At 38.4% G+C, this 20,153-nt stretch overlaps 1 long non-coding RNA gene across 1 annotated transcript in view; it reads right to left on the bottom strand.

Annotated features, from left to right (window-relative positions):
* Window positions 1–9,018: 9,018 nt before the first annotated feature.
* LOC145544868 (uncharacterized) overlaps window positions 9,019–20,153 on the bottom strand; it is a 36,145-nt gene continuing 25,010 nt past the window's right edge. Inside the window, exons 3-5 of the long non-coding RNA XR_014081680.1 lie at window positions 13,994–14,121; window positions 13,149–13,473; window positions 9,019–9,307 (exon numbers count right to left, since the gene is read on the bottom strand). This is a non-coding gene — a long non-coding RNA (uncharacterized LOC145544868). The remainder of the gene's footprint in view (window positions 9,308–13,148; window positions 13,474–13,993; window positions 14,122–20,153) is intronic.

Raw genomic sequence — 20,153 nt, 5'->3', positions numbered from 1 at the left:
AGTACAAAATGAAGCAGGGCAAAGGCAAATAGAGTTCTGCAAAGAGAACGCACTGGCCATAGCAAACACCCTCTTCCAACAAACAAAGAGAAGACTACACATGGACATCACCAGGGGTCAACATCGAAATCAGAATGATTATATTCTTTGTAGCCAAAGGTGGAGAAGCTCTACACAGTCAGCAAAAACAAGACCAGGACCTGACTGTGGCTCAGATCATGAACTCTTCATTGCCAAATTCAGAATGAAATTGAAGAAAGGGGGAAAACCACTAGACCATTCATGTATGACCTAAATCAAATCCCTTATGACTATACAGTGGAAGTCAGAAGTAGATTTAAGGGACTAGATCTGATAGACAGGGTGCCTGATGAACTATGGATGGAGGTTCGTGACATTGTACAGGAGACAGGGATCAAGAACATCCCCAAGAAAAAGAAATGCAAAAGAGCAAAATGGCTGCCTGAGGAGGCCTTACAAATAGCTGTGAAAAGACAGGAAGCAAAAAGCAAAGGAGAAAAGGAAAGATACACCCATTTGAATGCAGAGTTCCAAAGAACAGCAAGGAGAGATAAGAAAGCCTTCCTCAGTGATCAATGCAAAGAAGTGGAGGAAAACAGTAGAATGGGAAAGACTAGAGATCTCGTCAAGAAAATTAGAGATACCAAGGGAACATTTCATGCAAAGATGGGCTCAATAAAGGACAGAAATCATATGGACCTAGCAGAAGCAGAAGATATTAAGAAGAAGTGGCAAGAATACACAGAAGAACTATACAAAAAAGACCTTCACAACGCAGATAATCATGATGGTGTGATCACTCACACTCACCTAAGCCAGACATCCTGGAATGTGAAATCTAGTGGGCCTTAGGAAGCATCTCTACGAACAAAGCTAGTGGAGGTGATGGAATTCCAGTTGAGCTATTTCTAATCCTGAAAGATGATGTTGTGAAAGTGCTGCACTCAATATGTCAGCAAATTTGGAAAACTCAGCAGTGGCCACAGGTCTGGAAAAGGTCAGTTTTCATTCCAATCCCAAAGAAAGGCAATGCCAAAGAATGCTCAAACTACCGCACAATTGCACTCATCTCACACACTAGTAAAGTAATGTTCAAAATTCTCCAAGCAAGGCTTCAACAATATGTGAACCGTGAACTTCCAGATGTTCAAGCTGGATTTAGAAAAGGCAGAGGAACCAGAGATCAAATTGCCAACATCTGCTGGATCATCGAAAAAGCAAGAGTTCCAGAAAAACATCTATTTCTGCTTTATTGACTATGCCAAAGCCTTTCACTGTGTGGATCAAAATAAACTGGGGAAAATTCTGAAGGAGATGGGAATACCAGACCCCCTGATCTACCTCTTGAGAAATCTGTATGCAGGTCAGGAAGCAATAGTTTGAACTGGACATGGAACAACAGACTGGTTCTGAATAGGAAAAGGAGTACATCAAGGCTGTATATTGTCACCCTGCTTATTTAACTTATATGCACAGTACATCATGAGAAATGCTAGGCTGGAGGGAGCACAAGCTGTAATCAAGATTGCCGGGAGAAATATCAATAACCTCAGATATGCAGATGACACCGCCCTTATGGCAGAATGTGAAGAAGAACTAAAAAGCCTCTTGAAAGTGAAAGAGGAGAGTGAAAAAGTTGGCTTAAAACTCAATGTTCAGAAAACTAAGATCACGGCATCTGGTCCCATCACTTCATGGGAAATAGATGGGGAAACAGTGGAAACAGTGGCTGACTTTATTTTTCTGGGCTCCAGAATCACTGCAGATGGTGACTGCAGCCGTGAAATTAAAAGACGCTTACTCCTTTGAAGGACGGTTATGACCAACCTAGACAGCATATTGAAAAGCAGAGACATTACTTTGTCAACAAAGGTCCGTCTAGTCAAGGCTATGGTTTTTCCAGTGTTCATGAATGGATGTGAGAGTTGGGCTGTAAAGAAAGCTGAATGCCGAAGAATTGATGCTTTTGAACTGTGGTGTTGGAGAAGACTCCTGAGAGTCCCTTGGACTGCAAGGAGATCCAACCAGTCCATCCTAAAGGAGATCAGTCCTGGACGTTCACTGGAAGGACTGATGTTGAAGCTGAAACTCCAATACTTTGGCCACCTGATGTGAAGATCTGACTCATTTGAAAAGACCCTGATGCTGGGAAAGATTGAGGACAGGAGAAGAAGGGGACGACAGAGAATGAGATGGTTAGATGGCATCACTGCCTCGATGGACATGGGTTTGGGTTGACTCTGGCAGTTGGTGATAGACAGGGAGGCCTGGCGTGCTGCGGTTCATGGGGTCACAAAGAGTTGGATACGACTGAGCGACTGAACTGAACTGAACTGACACCTAAAGCAACTAGAAAAAGAAGAAATGAAGAGCCCCAGGGTTAGCTGAAGGAAAGAAATCATAAAAATTAGGGCAGAAATAAATGAAAAAGAACCAAAGGAGACCATAGCAAAAATCAACAAAGCTAAAAGCTGATTTTTTGAGAAGATAAATAAAATAGACACACCATTAGCCAGACTCATCAAGAAGCAAATGGAGAAGAATCAAATCAACAAAATTAGAAATTAAAATGGAGAGATCACAACAGTCAACACAGAAATACAAAGGATCATAAGAGACTACTATCAGCAACTATATGTGAATAAAATGGACATCTTGGAAGAAATGGACAAATTCCTAGAAAAGTATAACTTTCCAAAACTGAACCAGGAAGAAATAGAAAATCTTAACAGACCCATCACAAGCACAGAAATTGAAACTGTAATCAGAAATCTTCCAGCAAACAAAAGCCCAGGGCCAGGCGGCTTCACAGCTGAATTCTACCAAAAATTTAGAGAAGAGCGTACACCTATCCTACTCAAACTCTTTCAGAAAATTGTAGAAAACTTCCAAACTCACTCTATGAGGCCACCATAACCCTAATACCAAAACCAGACAAAGATGCCACAAAAAAAGAAAACTACAGGCCAATATCACTGATGAACATAGATGCAAAAATCCTTAACAAAATTCTAGCAAACAGAATCCAACAACATATTAAAAAGATCATACATCATGACCAAGTGGGCTTTATCCCAGGGATGCAAGGATTCTTCAACATTTGCAAATCAGTCAATGTTATACACCACATTAACAAATTGAAAGATAAAAACTGTATGATTATCTCAATAGATGCAGAGAAAGCCTTTGGCAAAATTCAACATCCATTTATGCTAAAAACCCTCCAGAAAACAGGCATAGAAGGAACATACCTCAACATAATAAAAGCCATATATGATAAACCCACAGCAAACATTATCTTCAATGGTGAAAAATTGAAAGCATTTCCCCTAAAGTCAGGAGCAAGACAAGGGTGGCCACTCTCACTATTACTATTCAACATAGTCTTGGAAGTCTTAGCCACAGCAATCAGAGAAGAAAAAGAAATAAAAGGAATCCAGATTGGAAAAGAAGAAGTAAAACTCTCACTGTTTGCAGATGACATGATCCTCTACATAGAAAACCTTAAAGACTCCACCAGAAAATTGGTAGAGCTAATCAATGAATATAGTAAATTTGCAGGATATAAAATTAACACACAGAAATCCCTTGCATTCCTATACACTAACAATGGGAGAACAGAAATAGAAATTAAGGAAAGAATTCCATTCACAATTGCAACGAAAAGAATAAAATACTTAGGAATAAATCTACCTAAAGAAACAAAAGACCTATATATATAAAACTATAAAACACTGATGAAAGAAATCAAGGATGACACAAATAGATGGAGAAATATACCATGTTCATGGATTGGAAGAATCAATATAGTGAAAATGAAGATACTACCCAAAGCAATCTATAGATTCAGTGCAATCCCTATCAAGCTACCAATGGTATTTTTCACAGAACTAGAACAAATCATTTCACAATTTGTATGGAAATACAAAAAGCCTCGAAGAGCCAAAGCAATCTTGAGAAAGAAGAATGGAACTAGAGGAATCAACCTGCCTGACTTCAGGCTCTACTACAAAGCTACAGTCATCAAGACAGTATGGTACTGGCACAAAGACAGAAACATAGATCAATGGAACAAAATAGAAAGCCCAGAGATAAATCCACGCACCTATGGACACCTTGTCTTTGACAAAGGAGGCAAGAATATACAGTGGAGAAAAGACAGTCTCTTTAACAAGTGGTGCTGGGAAAACTGGTCAATCACTTGCAAAAGAATGAAACTAGAACTCTTTCTAACACCATACACAAAAATAAACTAAAAATGGATTAAAGATCTAAACGTAAGACCAGAAATTATAAAACTCCTAGAGGAAAACATAGGCAAAACACTCTGACATAAATCACAGCAGGCTCTTCTATGACCCACTTCCCAGAGTAATGGACATAAAAGCAAAAATGAACAAATGTGACCTAATTAAACTTCAAAGCTTTTGCACAATGAAGGAAACTATAAGCAAGGTGAAAAGACAGCCTTCAGAATGGGAGAAAATAATAGCAAATGAAGCTATTTTTGCATCCTTAGATTGTTTTTTGTTGTTTTATTTAGGATATTTGTATTTATTTTCATAAGTTATATTGGCTTGTAGTTTTTCTTTTTTGTTCTCTGATTTTTTAAAATTGAACTTTTAATTTTGTATTGGGATATTGCTGATTAACAATGTTGTGATATTTTCATGTGGACAGTAAAAGGACTCAGTCATACATATACTTGTACCCATTCTCCCCCAAATTCCCTCCCATCCAGGCTGCCACATAACATTGAACAGTTTCCTGCGCTATACAGTAGATCCTTGTTGGTTATTCATTTTAAATATAGCATTGTCAGGTTTTGATATCAATGTTATATTCAACCAATGGAATGACTTGGGAAGTATTCCTTCTTTTTCTGTTTTCTGGGAGACTTCGTTTAAGACTGATATGTTCAGTTTCTTGGAGATTGGTGGTATTTTTACAAATCATTTAGGTTTAGTGTTTTCCTTGTGGAAGGATTTCAAACTACTGCTTCAGTTTTCTTAACAATTATAGGAAAATTCCATTTTATTAAGCCATTATGAGTACAGTATGTTTTGCTGGGAATTTTTCCATTTTTGCAAGATTTCAAGTTTACAGGCATTCAATTGTTTACAGAATTCTTCATTTTCTTTTAAAATGTCTTCTGCATCTATACTTTTATTTCATTTATTCCATTCTAGTACTATTGCTTATACTTCTCTTTTCTCTTGATCACTTTTGCTGAGGTTCCCTATCTTATTAGTCTTTTCAAAGAGCAATCTTTTGTTGTTATCAATTCCTTCTGTTATAAATATTTTTATTTCATGAATTTCTGCTGTTATCACCTTTCCTTCTCTTTCTTTGGATTGGTTTTACTGTTCATTTAGTAACTTCCTAACTGGACATCTAGATTACAAACCAATCTTTTATAATATGTGAACAAACTACTACTTTTACTGTATCCGGCAAGGTTTGTGTATGTGCTAGGTCACTTCAGTTGTGTCCAAGTCTTTGCGAGCCTATGGATTGTAGCCTGACAGGCTCCTCTGTCCATGTGATTTGTCAGGCAAGAATACTGGAGTGGGTTGCCATGCCCTTCTCCACCTACAAGGTTTACTATGTAGCATTTTCATTATTATTCAATTCTAAGTTTTAAAATTCCCATTATGTCTTCTTCTTGAATCCATGAAATTATTTATAGTATATTTTAAAAGCTCCACTGTGTTAGTACATTCTGTTATTAATTTTTAACTTAATTGTGTGGTCAGAAAATATACTGTATATAATACTGATATTTTGAAATTCATTGATTCTTGGCCTAGTACTAATTGTTGTAAATATTCATGTGTGCTTGAGAATAATGTCTTTTTCTTGAATCTTGAGATCAGAACTTGAAATATGTCATTTGGTCAAGCTTATTAACTGTGTTTAAATATTTTATATTTTTGAATTTTTGTCTCTTTGACTTATTAATAATTGAAGGATATGTTTAAAGTCTTTATAATGATGAATTTGTAAAATGTATTCCTATAATTTTTTCAATTTTTATTTATATATTTCAAGCTATTTTTAGATGTATTAAATTTAGAATATTCCTATCTTTCTTATGAATTGAATTTTTATCATTACAAATCAATATTTTTATCACTTAAAATTTTTTGTCCTAAAGTTTGTTGTGTCTGGTGTTAATATAGCTATGCATTTGTCTGATATATACTTTCCTTTTACTTTCAAACTTGTTATATTCTTATGCACTAAGAGTAACTCTTACAAAACACATATACACACACACATATACATGTATGTATATATATATATACACACATGATCTTACAACCTCTCTTCTTGTCAACTGACAAGTTAGTCCATTAATAGTAAGCCAGAAAGAAAAACACCAATACAGTATACTAACACATATATATGGTATTTAGTTAATTGGTAAAGATAACCCTGTATGCAAGACATCAAAAGAGACACAGATAAATAGAACAGTATTATGGACTCTATAGGAGAGGGTGAGGGTGGGATGATATGGGAGAATGGCACTGAAGCATGTAAATTATCATATGTGAAACGAATTGCCAGTCCAGTTTCGACGCATGATACAGGGCGCTTGGGGCTGGTGCGCTGGGATGACCCGGAGGGATGGGATGGGGAGGGAGGTGGGAGGGGGGTTCTGGAAGGGGAAAACATGTATACCCATGGTGGATTCATGTCAATATATGGAAAAACAAACACAATATTGTAAAGTTAAAAAATAGATAAATAAACATTTAAAATTTAAAAAAAGAAACAATTATTATGATTAATTTAAAAGATTCTCAAGAAATATACAGTTTTTAAAAATTTCTTATTCTATAATGCCTATTCTTGATTTTCCCTATTGGAAGATAATGGTGCAAGTGTTAGCTATAAATAATACTACAGTATCACTATAATATTATTGCAATATTAATATTTCAATATATGATAAATTGCAATATATGATAATCAAATCAATACGTTATACACCTTAAACTTACACAATGTTATATGTCAATGATATCTCAATAAATCTGGACAAAAAGAAGATATTGGACTGTTATGGAATGAGAAAAGAATCTTTCTTTTGAAATTATTAGTATCTATCACACTGAAAAAGAGGTTAAAAGGAATACAGTTATGGTTCCACAAATAGATGCAGAAGACCCAAGTTTGATCCCTGGGTTGGGGAGATCCCCTGGGAGAGGACATGGCAACCTACTCCAGTATTCTTGCCTGGTGAATCCCATGGACAGAGGAGCCTGGTGGGCTACAGACGATAGGGTCACCAAGAGTTGGACAGGACAAGTAACTGAGCATGCACGCACAGAACTTCTTTGACTGGCTTTGCTGCTGAATGCAGGGAGTACACACATGAATTAGAAGTGGTTTGGAATTGCATGAAACTGACAATATTGAAAGGGAAGGAGTTACGAAAAAACACCCAAGCATAATGTGACATTAGAAGATCAGATGTGGCCTGTGGCCTTGAGTTGCTCACAGGTTAGCGGTTTAGAGACAGGAAAAGGATTCAGAGCTGGAGTAATGGTTGCCTGAGTAGGTGCTCTGGAGGGGGTAATCTGGGATGCTTATTGCAGAGGGTCTCAGGGCACTGGAGGGCATTCATTCATCACTTACCTAATTTTACTGTGTACTACATTGTGCCAGGCACTGTCCCAGATATTGGGGTTATAACAATGAACAAGATAGACAAAGTTCCTATCCTCAGAAGACTTAGTTGAGAGTGTGTGAACATGTGGGGCAGATAGTAAATGCATGGACACATAAGTGAACCCACACTGCCAAAAGAGAAAGCCAGGGTAACGAGTGGGACCACTGTTGGGAAAGGCTTCTCTATGGAGGTGAAATCTCAGCTGAATGAAGAGAGAGAGTCAGTCATGGAAGACTTGGGGAATGAATGTTTCAGATGGAGGGATCATCTCTCCCAAATTCCATAAACAGGGCTCATCTTGGCATGTTTGGGACAGAAAGCCTGCAGTGACTTTCAGGAAGTGGCTGATTTCCATTTCTGTAGAACTGACTTAGAGATTAGCAAACCTCTCCTGCTGTGTATAACTAGAGGACAACCATGGCTTTTCTCAAGCTCCTCTGGGGAGCGCTGGACTTCTGAGCAGTTACATTACTGTGTGAAGCTGAACTTATGACATTAGAATGCAATTTAACAAGCCTCAGAGATGCCGCTTGAAGTAGATACACTCTCTCGCTTGCCCCATTCCTCGGGCTGTGCTTTGATCTGTGCCAATTTTCAGGATAATATAGAGGAAACTGCAAACTCAAATAGGAAACTTCGACTCTATCATTTTATTTTTTCCATTTTATAGCTTTTCCTTCTGTCCAGGCTCTGTTCTGACAAGCCAAAGCTTTTTGGCAAATCGGCTGAAAAGTAAACTTAAAATAAATGAATATGATTATAGGAAGCCAGCCTACCAGGATTACTCTATTAGATAACTTGTTTAGACAAAACCTATTTTCTTATTCCTGTAACTGACAAAACTGAAGGAAAATCACTCATGTTTGAAAGCAAAGTATAATAAAGTGCTATAGTGTACCACTGGTTTTGTCAAAGGAAAGATAAACAAACTACAGGCAACAATGTGTCACTGAAAATACTAGGTCAGATGTTTATTTAAAAAGAAGAAAATCCCAGAAATGAGTGACAGCTTGATTCCAAAGGTGGAGAATAGAAAAGCTTTATAAAGAATAGTATACCATGGTTTTGAATATGGACTTTGTGATTGGGTCAATATACCAATAAAGTATAGTTTGGGGGGAAAAAAGCATATTGATTTCTCAAGAAAGAAGTTAGACCAAGCTACATTTTTAATCCAATGTTAATCTCTAACTAGAGAACTGATTTAGATATTCTAATATTCTTTGTAGCTTGGTTTAAAAATAAGGCAAGTAAAGAAAAATTGGCCATCAGAAGTTTTCTTGTTGATTATGGAACCAATGAATAGTGGACAAAACTGATGATTTGGACAGATTTATTAAAACCTATATTTAGTGTGACCAAGTGTTCCGACATGCCCAAAGATAGTCCCCCTTCACATTTCATTCCAATACAATTATTAACAGTAGCTCCCTTTCATTCTCAAAAGTATTTCCCTAGTTAGAGTAGATCCTGGAAGTCACAGTTCTTTCCAGGATGCAGTCTATCTGTCCAGCAACTGTACTTTTCTGCGTAATTTCCATATCTGCTTCATCCATTCATTCACAGATATTTCTGAAAAGTGCAACACCAGATATTTTTCCAGTCCTGGAAATTGCAAAAAAAGAATAAAAAACAAGAAACAAGTGTACCCCTTGAAGTGCTCAGAGTATACAAGGATTAGCGCAAGATAGACATAAATTGTTTTTCTCAATTCAGTGCATCAGTGAGATCACATCACGTGTTCAGCACTGACCAGGTCCCAAGGAGATAAAGGGGTGAATAAGACAAGGTCTCTGTCTTTAAGAAGGAGTCATACTGGTTGATCTGCTTGTCTCCACCTATTAATCAGATGATTAAAAGCCTCCAATGTCTTCTCATTTCACTGGAATAAATTCTGAGCTCCTTGTCATGGACTTGAAGTCTTTATTTGCCCCTGCTTACCTCTGTGACCTGATTTCACCCTCCTCTTCCCCCAGTTCACTAAACTTCAGATACACTGGCCTTTTTCTCTGTTCCTGGCATGATCTGAGCTTGTCCTTGCCTCAGGGCCTTTGCACTTACTTCTTCCTCTACATTTAAACTCCTTCCCCTGTCATCCTGTGGCTGGCCCCTTTGCATCATTTGTGTCTAGGCTCAAATGTGACCTCTTCCAAGAGGCTTTCCCTCACCTCATTATGTTTTACCTCTGTATGTTTTACCTTGGTTTATTTGCTGCATAGCCTTTATCATCTCTGAAAGTAATTTTGAAGTATGTATTGCTCTTTCGGGGTATGTTTTCATGATAAAATGTAAGCAGACTCTTATCTGTCTTGTGCATGCTCAGTCATTCAGTCATGTCTGACTCCTTGTGACCCCATAGACTGTAGCCCACAAGGCTCTTCTGTCCATAGAATTCTGCAGGCAAGAATACTGCAGTGGATTGCCATTTCCTCCTCCAGGGGATCTTCCTGACCCAGGGGTGTTACCACATCTCTGCATCTCCTGTGTTGGCAGGCAGATTCCTTACCACTGAGCCACATGTCTTGCATGCATGTCAAGTTGCTCTAGTCATGTCTGACTCTTTGCAATCCATAGACTGCAGATTGCCAGGCTCCTCTGTCCATGGGATTCTCCATGCAAGGATACTAGAGTTGTTTGCTATGCCCACCTCCAGGAGATCTTCCCAACTCAGGGATCAAACCTGCATTTCTTATATCTCCTGAATTGGCAGGCAGAGTCTTTTACCTAGCAATACCTGGGAAGCCTATACCACCTGTCTTGACATTGCCAAATCCTTGCATCTAGAGCAGTGCTTGGCACATAGTAGGTTCTCAATAAATATTTTTGGATGAATGAATAGGTGCACTTTGTGACTCTTTGAGCTTATACTAACTTCTTGCAGTTCAACAAGTACTCTTTAAAAATTTTTTTTAAATATGGAAGTATAATTGCTTTAAAATGTGTTAGTTTCAGGTGTACAGCAAAGTGATTCAGTTATAAATATATATCTATTGTTTTCCAGATTATTTTCCCTTATAGGTTATTATAAAATATTGAGTATACTTCTCTGTGCTATACAGTAGCTCCTTTTTGTTTATTTTATATTAATACATAAAAATATGTGTATATATTAATCCCAAACTCGTAATCTATCCCTTCACCCTCCCTGTTTTCTTTAGTAATCATAAGTTTCAGTAAGCATCCTTAAAAGCCTTTCCCCAGCCTCTTGCCTTCCTCCTTTCACATGATCTTTTTGCACATTGAGTTCTTGAGCTGGTTATGCTCAGTACATTATCTTGACAAAAGAGTTGTTTTATGTAACCTGCTCCAATATACCAAGGTTGACTTTTGAAACTCACACAGGTTCAGAACTGCTCTGGCTGTTGCCTTCTGTGCCTCCCTGCTCTAATAAAATACAACCTGGAGGAGATTTTCAGTTATTTCTCTTGCCTCCTTTGGTGTCTGAAGAATGAATACCAATCCATTTCAGTCAAGAGGGGCCAATGAGAAATCCATGGCTTTAGCCAGACTGGGGCAGGATTAGTAAACAGGATATGAATTTTGACTATTTAATGCTGTAATGGTGATGGTGTGTCTGTTCCCTTTGGAGGCAGGGCTGTTGATGTAGGTGAGAGATGTCTCATTTGGTGTCAGTTCAAAATTAATTGGTCAGTGAGGGGATCAGGTTTGCAATGTTGGCTGTATCACCCTCTTGCTTTAGTCAGAACAGCTTATTTGAACTATGCATTAGCTTTGTTATCCCTTTACATGGAATAATCTTTTATTTCCTCTAAAACAACACCTTAACTTCTCAACGAAATGCTATGGACATGACTAAGGATAAAAAGAAGTGTAGTGATTTCAAACGTGGTGTCGAACATGGGTAGTGTCTTGAATGATAGCGATTTGTTTTTTCACATGTTCTCTCAACAATCCTTTCAGGTACACAAAGCAGGATTAATATATTTCTGAGATGAGCTGTAGGAGTTGAAGTCCATAGGGCCAGAAAATAGCAAAGCAAGAGCTCATCTCGGATCTTCCAAGGTCAGATTATAATTTCCATCACATCACACTTTTTCCTTTTGTGAAGAATAAAGGAGGAGGGAGGAGGTGTAGGCAAGGAAAGCAGGAATAAACATCTGATGCCTGTGGCCTTGGAAAGATTGGGTAGGAAGAGCTTCAGACCACAGCATAGTTCTGAGAAACTTGCAGCTAGTCAGTGGGGAATCCCTGACTCTAAATCCTTTAGAGCAGGAGTTGGTAAACTATGGCCCATGGGACAGATCTAGCCTGCTGCCTGGTTTTGTAAAGAAAACTTTATTGGAATATGGTCACACCCTTTCATTTACATATCACCCTCCAGTCATGCACTAGAGAAGGAAATGGCAACCCACTCCAGTGTTCTTGCCTGGAGAATCCCAGGGATGGCGGAGCCTGGTGGGCTGCCGTCTATGGGGTCGCACAGAGTCGGACACGACTGAAGCGACTTAGCAGCAGCAGCAGCAGCATGTTGGATAGGAATTGCCCCACCGAGTTCGGTTGTTTTCTGAGAACAGGCCTAGGAAAATGTGGTCTTGGTGCAAATGTTGCCCCTGGGTGGACACAAAAGTGTGAGAGTTGGAGGTTTTTAGGGAGCTATGTCCTTCACAGAAAGTTCTCTTCAAGGGAGATTTGTGTTGGGGCACCTCTATGGCTACCACACAATCCAGCCATTGATTAACTATTCTGATTGTAAGTGGGATCTCCAATCCGTTGCACTGGAAATGGAAATCAGTTAAAACCCTACTTAAGGAGAAAGGCCGACTTACTTAATAGACTGCATGCTGCTGCTGCTAAGTCGTTTCAGTCGTGTCCGACTCTGTGCGACCCCATAGACGGCAGCCCACCGGGCTCCGCCGTCCCTGGGATTCTCCAGGCAAGAACACTGGAGTGGGTTGCCATTTCCTTCTCCAGTGCATGAAAGTGAAAGTGAAAGTGAAAGTGAAGTCGCTCACTCGTGTCTGACTCTTAGAGACCCCATGGACTGTAGCCTACCAGGCTCCTCCATCCATGGAATTTTCTAGGCAAGAGTACTGGGTTGCCATTTTCTTCTCCAGGGGATCTTCCAGATCCGGGGATCAAACCTGGGTCTCCTGCATTGCGGGCAGACGCTTTACCATCTGAGCTACCAGGGAATCAATGATGGTGGGCTCTTCTAAAAGAGAATAGCTGACTTCGAGGAACATTAGCTTTCTGTTCTGTAAATATCCTATGGTAGTGAAGTGCAAAGCCTGCTACCTGCTAGAAAAATAGCAGGGGATGGAAGGAAGATAAGAGAGAACAAAATATACATTATCAACTCAAAAATACATCCTCTTACACAAGTGGAGTTTTCTCCCACTTATGCTAGAGCATTTGATTTTCATATGTAACAAGAAGGAATAATTTCAGCTGCAAGTAACTCATCTATAGTGCTTTAAACACTTACCCATTTGTTTTAGAAATTAAAAAAAAAAAACAAAACTGGAGGTAGATAGATCTCAGTGTTGACTCAGCAGGTTGTGAAATTCTTTTGGCTTTTTCTTCATGATTATTGTCTTATGACCATAAGATGGTTCCTGTTGCTCCAGATATCTTGCCTACGTTCCAACAGTCTACATGTTGTCAGTCTTAATCTTAGGCCATCTTCTTGTTTACCTCTGGTTCACTTGCATGAAGCACTATAATTTGGTAGTCCCAATTCCATCATAATATTTTGGAATCTCAGAATTTGAAATTAGAATGTAATCTTACTTTGTACTTCATGTCTCGGGCTAAGAAAAAGAAAACAATTCATACCCTGAGATGAAACACACAAACAAGCAAAATCAGGGTCAGTCTATATTGTGGTGTTTTTCCAAAGTGTCTGCAACTGATTCCTTTGTAAGTGATCGATGCTTGGCCTCTGAGTTTTCCTTTGGCAGAAGACAAAGGCCTGATCTCTGCTTTGCATGAACTGTCTCTCTGGAATTCTTAGTGATTGCCATCCAGCCTTGCCACTTTCAAGATGGAGAATTTACCACTTCTAAAGAGGCCTCTAACAGTTTTGGCCCAATCCAGCTACTAGAAAATTCTTTCTTATATAAGCTGAGGCAAAATTTTCCCCTTTGCAAATTCCATATATAGATCTTAGCTTTGTCCTCTAAGAAAATATAATCAAACCTAGTCTCTCTTACTAATTTAGTTCCTTTAAATACTACAAACCATTTACAAAATTTCTTCCTAGTATTATGTCAACTAAACAGACTTATTTCCTTCAACTGCCTTATTTCTCAAATAACATGATTACTGTACCTGTGATTGTCATGGGCCTTCCTTTACAGAGTGCTGGCTCACATGATAGTCTTCTCATGCCCCTCCTTCCTAAGGTCAAGGAATATGCTTCTTGGTTACCCCTGCATCACAGGTGTCTAACATGATTCCTGTTGAATCAGTCATATTGTAAGCATTCAGAAAATATACAGAATTAATGAGATTAGAAAGTGCAGCACCTGGAAATAATTTACAGTGGTTATTGATGGCTGATTTCTTTATTCTTCCTATATCTTTCAAATTTCTTACAATGGGAATGTACTGCTTTTATAACCCGAGAAGTAAAACAAGAACATGCTTTTAATTTCTAACATCTTGTACAAGACTGCGTATGATATTTCAGATATAATTGACTAATGCAGACCCTTGTGGAATGATTACTTTCCTTGTACCTGTGTGCTGTAATACTTTTGTTGCAGACTAATGTTGCACTGTCTCCTTCAGTATAACTCATTCAAACGTTTGTTTTGTGTCTGTTTTGTACAAGCCACTCTGCCATCCTTTAAGCAGCTTGCTTGTGGTTGCTTTGAATTGAGCCTGTCATTGTCATATCGCTAGGTACTTTCTATGTGAAGGAAGGAGAGAATGGAGATAAGGCTGTCTTCCCTGTTGGTCAAGTTACCTTCATCCTGTATTTCCCTTGTGGAATAAATTTTTAATCTTATATTGAGATTTTCATATCTTTGCTTGTTACATTTCTTCTTGATAGGTTCTGTTCATCATTGTAGCTTTTAGACACTTTAAGATATTCTTATTACATCATCAAGCATATTCACTATCTCTTCAATTTTCATGGCTTTCTGTATTTCAATATAGACCATTTTCAAGTATGATATCACTCTATAGTATTCTTCTACCTACTTACTAGATTCAAAAGCGCAGTTCATAAAATGTGGGAAGAAAATACTAAGTGACCTAAAATATTTCTGCAAAGTGATGGTGGATTGAAAGTAGTATTATTACTATTTTGTGCATAGACCAAGGTCACGGCACAGCAATACTCCTTACATGAACTGTGTGACTGTCATATTGGGAAGTAAAATATCATGAATTGATTAATTCTCACATCCACATTACTCTCATTAAACAATTTTTAAAAATTTTTTTTCAGCTATTGGCTACACTGGGTCTTTGTTGCTGTGTGTGGACTTTCTCTAGTTGCAACAAGTAGGAGCTACTTCTTGTTGTGCACATGCTTCTCATTGCAGTGCCCTCTCTTGTTGCAGAGCATGGGCTCTAGGGCACATGGGCTTCAGAAGTTGTGGCACATGGGCTTAGTTGCTCCGTGGCACATGGGATCTTCCCAGACCAGGGATCAAACCTGTGTTTCTTGCATTGGCAGGTGGGTTCTCAACCACTAGACCATCAGGGAAGTCCTAAACAGTCTTGTTTAGGGAGACATCCACTTCTGAGAAGATGAAGTAGATGTACTTTTCCCTATTCTTACTCTTAAGTACAATGAAAACCCCTAAATACTATATATAAAATAAAGAAAAGTTTAGAAAAGAAGGCAGACAGGTTAGAGGCCTTGGGATTCAAGGAAGGACACAGTTCCTTGGGTTTCCTTTTTGCCTCATGTATTCCAGACTTGGAGCTGGAAAAGTGGTAACCTGGAATGGTCAGTGAGTGTAGACAAAAAAATGCTCCCAACAAAAACCTGCACTCTCAAGTCAAAAGACCAGGAAAGGAACAGCCTAGCAAGACAAAAAAACCTTTAGAGAATAACTGTTGTACTCCACCAAAAAAACTGTGAGCCTGCCTCCACCCATGCCAACAAAGACTGAGTGGGGACCATGAACTTCCACTTTCATGCAGGAGCAAGGCACCAAATTCCCCTGTCAGGTAGTATCAGAGGAGGCTGAGTAGGGATCTGGGACTTCTGACCTGCCTAGGAGTAATGAGTGTTATTTCTACTCCCCACTGGTGTGACATAAGAGGATGTCCACTGGGCCTGTCCACTGGTGTGACTGACATAAGAGGATGACCAGTGCCCATCAATAATGAGACCACTTACTCCCTTTCTCCTGGTGTCAGTGGAGGTCAGAAGGAAAGCAGTAAGGAAGCACCCTGCTTATGATCACCAATGAGGTATCACTGAGCACCCAGTAAGGAGCCAGAACTCTCAACCTTCACCAGCAGCAACAAGAACCACTCCTCCTCCTCAGGTGTCAATGAAAGCCAAATGGGGAACTTGGACTTCCGTCCTCACCTGGCAGTAATGAGGCAGCTCATTCTATCCCCTTTCCCTAGGGGGAAGGTATCAGAGAAAGTCAGAAAAACAGGAGGCTAACTAAGATTCAAAGACTTATAACAATACGTGAAAGGCCCAGGTTTCAATCTAAAACCAATCATTATGATCACCAAGAACAAAGAAGACCTCCAGCTGAATAAAGAAGGAGAAGAAATAGATGCTAACACCAATGTGACAGAGATACTAGATTTATTTGACAAAGATTTTAAAGTAGCCATTCTAAAAATGCTTCAGTCAGCAGTTATGAACACTCTTGAAACATATTTAAAAAAATAGAAAGTTTCAGCAAAGAAATAGAAAACATAAAGAAGAACCAAATAAAACTTCTGGAGCCAAAAATAAACTAATTTGAGTAAAAGACTATGATGAATCAAAGCAAAATGGAGCAAAGAAAAGAGTCAGTGAACTTTAAGGTAAAGTGAGATAAATAACCATAGAGTGAACTGAACTCACAATCTCAACAACAGAGGGAAATAGACTTAAAAAAAACAAACATAGCCTTGAAAATCTGTGGAACTGTAACAAAAGATTTAACATTCATATCATCAGAGTCATGGAAAGAGAACAAGCTGAGAAAGTACTGAAAGAAATAACGAATGGAAATGTCGCAAGTATGACAAAAGACATAAACCTATAGATTTAAGAAGCTGAGTAAACTCTAAAACAAGATGATCCTCTGAAAATTTCACACCAAAACACATCCTAGTCAAACTTCTAAACACTAAAAACAAATGAGAGAGGTGACATCTTACCTACAGAGGAAAAGCAATTTGAATGACATAGAATCTCTCAGAAACCACGGAGGTTAAAGGAAGCGGCATAACATATTTCAGAGGCTGAGAATAAAATAGCTGACAACCCGGAACTCTATATCCAGTGAACATATCTTTTGGGAATGAAGGGGAAATCAAAACAAAGAGAAACTAAGAGAATTTGTTGCCAGCAGACCTTTCCTATTTCAAATAAGAGCAAGCAGGTTTTTTCACTAAATTATGAAATTATGTGAAATTATGGAAATTATATGAAAAATATGATTTTGCCTTTAATGCTTTAAAACTTTATATTTTTGTAGTTTGTATTAGTAACAAATAGATGCAGACGGCATCCTGAAAGACATTTAATGAAGAAATTGTATGACAGGGGCAGTTTGGAGGTGACACTACTAACAAACTGTTTAGGCAGATTTAACAAGTGATGAATCAAGCCCACGTTTTCATTTGTCCACAGAGTAAAGTGTTCCATCTTGTTCAATACAGTCAAAATACAGACAATAAGGCTGACATTTTCCCAAAACCATTTCTTTTTTAATCATCACCAAAGAAAGGAAATGAAATTCATTTGGCCTGACTTGTCCTAATACAACCTGTTGCATTAACAATCCATTTGGGTCTCTGTGCTGTAGTAATAGAATTTCTTTTTTGAAAATTGGATGCTATTTGCTTGCCTTTCTTCTTCTGGCACTTCTATCATTTTACATGTTTTTTTTTTAAGATGACTAGCATCAGTTTGACAGTACAAACCCATCAACTAAATTCTCATCCTTTTTGTGAACCTAGAAATCTGACCTCATTCAAGGCAACCTAGTGTTCTCCTAATGTTATCTCACTTCTTCCTCACTGACAAAACTTAGCTCATATCCTCATCACTCTTTACTGGTCTAGTGCAACAGCTTCCATCCTCCACTATTTCTAATCTGTTCTCTCAACTGTAAAGTCTTTCACTGCCTCCCTCTCATCTTTAGCATAGATTAACCCTCCTTAGCACAGTGTGCTATTAATGACTGTCATTGATTGATTGTTCACTATGTGCCAGACACTGTTCTAAGCATTTCATTCACATTAATTCATTATAATAAACCGCTGAGGTAAATTCTATTATTATCTCTATTTTATGGATGAAGAGGAGGCAAGTGAGGTTTAAATGCCCAAAGTCACACTGCTGGTAGATGGCCAAACTTGAACTCTCAATGGGAGCTCCAGAAAAATGGATTCGTAACCATTATGTATGTTGTCTCTAAAAGCCTGTTATGATCTGATTTCTGTTTTATTAACTTTGTGACTCTAGGACTATTTGCCAAAGGCAATTTACTGAATAATCAAGTCAAAACTGTCAAAGAAATACAGTAAGCTGGGTCTAGGACAGTCCTCTGCAAAGACAAAGGCAAGGGCAGAGGAGGAGGTAAGACAAAAATCTGTAAAAATCTAAAAAAATGTTATAGGGGAGAATCTGTTTCTTTTAGTTTAATTTTGCTTCCCATTTCTTTTATTCACTAAAAGGATACTGCCTCAGAGAACCCTGCCCCTCTGTCTGAATACTGACACATCCCCCCCCTGAGACAGGCCAATCCAGGAGATATTTGCAAGATTAATGGCTTTTTAACTTTACTTCCTCACCTCCTCCCCTTCTGTGTTCTATAAAAGAAACTGGCATCCAGACCCTGAGAAGACATTTATTTTGAGACATTAGTCTGCCATTTTCTCATTCTGCCAGCTTTCTAAATAAAGTTGTTTTCCTTGCCTCCACACCTCTTCTGCCACTTATTGGTCTGTCGTGTGGTGAGCAGAGCGAGCTTAGACTCAGTAACAGAAATAGAGAGGACAAAAGTTGAAAATCATTCCAGTCACATTGAATACTGAACATCTGAAATATAAAACACATGCAAAAATGATATGTGTCCCAGCTGGCAAAGTCTTGGCAAAACTAAAACCCTGAATACTTGAATAGTGTCCTGATACTTTGGTGAGTTGAGTACTTGGAAAGTTGAGTTTTGGTGAATTGATTTTCAGTGCCTTAACTTTTAGCAAATTAATTTCCAGAGATTAGATTTTTGGTGGATTGGACTGTTTCCTCCTTTCTAATATTATCCCTTCCCACCCACCTCATCAACTCTGACACAAGGTTCAGTAGCACTGGGGCAGCTGTGTTGGCTGTTTAATGCTAGTATCAGTTGGTTGGTGCCCACCATACCAGTTGTTAAATATTCAGATCATCTCTCATACATACCAATTCATTACATTCTTGTCATATGTCCCTCTGCTGAGAACGCGTACCCACTCACTGTGCTTGCTTGGAGAGGAGCCCTTCTTGTGCCTTTCAAGCCTCCGCTTACGTTTGCTCTTCAGGGCTCCAATAACACCCTTTGTTTCCTCTATTACAGTACTGAACACGTTGCATTGTAGCTGTTTATTTTTCTCTTTTCCTCCTTGATTGTGAGCTCCTTTAGAGGAGCTCCTTTTCCTAGGCCCCCTTTGCAATGTGTGCCTGTCACCTAGTAGTTTTCAAGAGATGAATGAGTCTTGAATATCAAATCATCTCAATCAATTTTCTACCCTTTGAAAGATCAAATAGGCTTCTTGATAAATAAAACTGAGTTCAGCATTTTGTCAACATTTATGAACATTGTGACACCTTCCTGCATCAGGGAATTGATAATGAAATTATTACTTTTTCTGTTGCACATATTAAAAAAATTCCTTCCCCACTTAAAAAGTGAGGAAAAAACTTCATGAGGACAATGATTATTTTCCCAGAGCTTGGCACAGAGCTTAGCACTGTGCTAAATAAATATTTATTGAATGCATTTTAATGGCTAATATTTATTGCACAGCATATACACAAAGTGCTTTACTTGCATTCTCTCACTGAATATTCTCAGTTATATAAGACACTTTCTATTATTTTTCTGTAGGAGTTCTACTATACGATCCATTTTATGATGAGGAAACAGGTTTAGAGAGGTTAAGTAGGTTGCCAACATCAGTGGCCAACGTGTGGTAGAGGCAGGGTTTGAATCCAGAACACTCAATATCAGGAGCTGACTTCTTACCCACTGTGCTTGAATACTACCTTAGGTAATTGAGTGCTTTTTTTTTTTCTTTTAAACTAGGTCTT

The sequence above is a fragment of the Giraffa tippelskirchi genome, chromosome 4 (genome assembly GCF_054371585.1).
Source record: "Giraffa tippelskirchi isolate mGirTip1 chromosome 4, T2T-mGirTip1v1.2.pri, whole genome shotgun sequence".
Lineage (NCBI taxonomy): Eukaryota > Metazoa > Chordata > Mammalia > Artiodactyla > Giraffidae > Giraffa > Giraffa tippelskirchi.
Note: the sequence above shows the minus strand (reverse complement) of the source record. Positions and strands in the feature narration are given on the sequence as shown.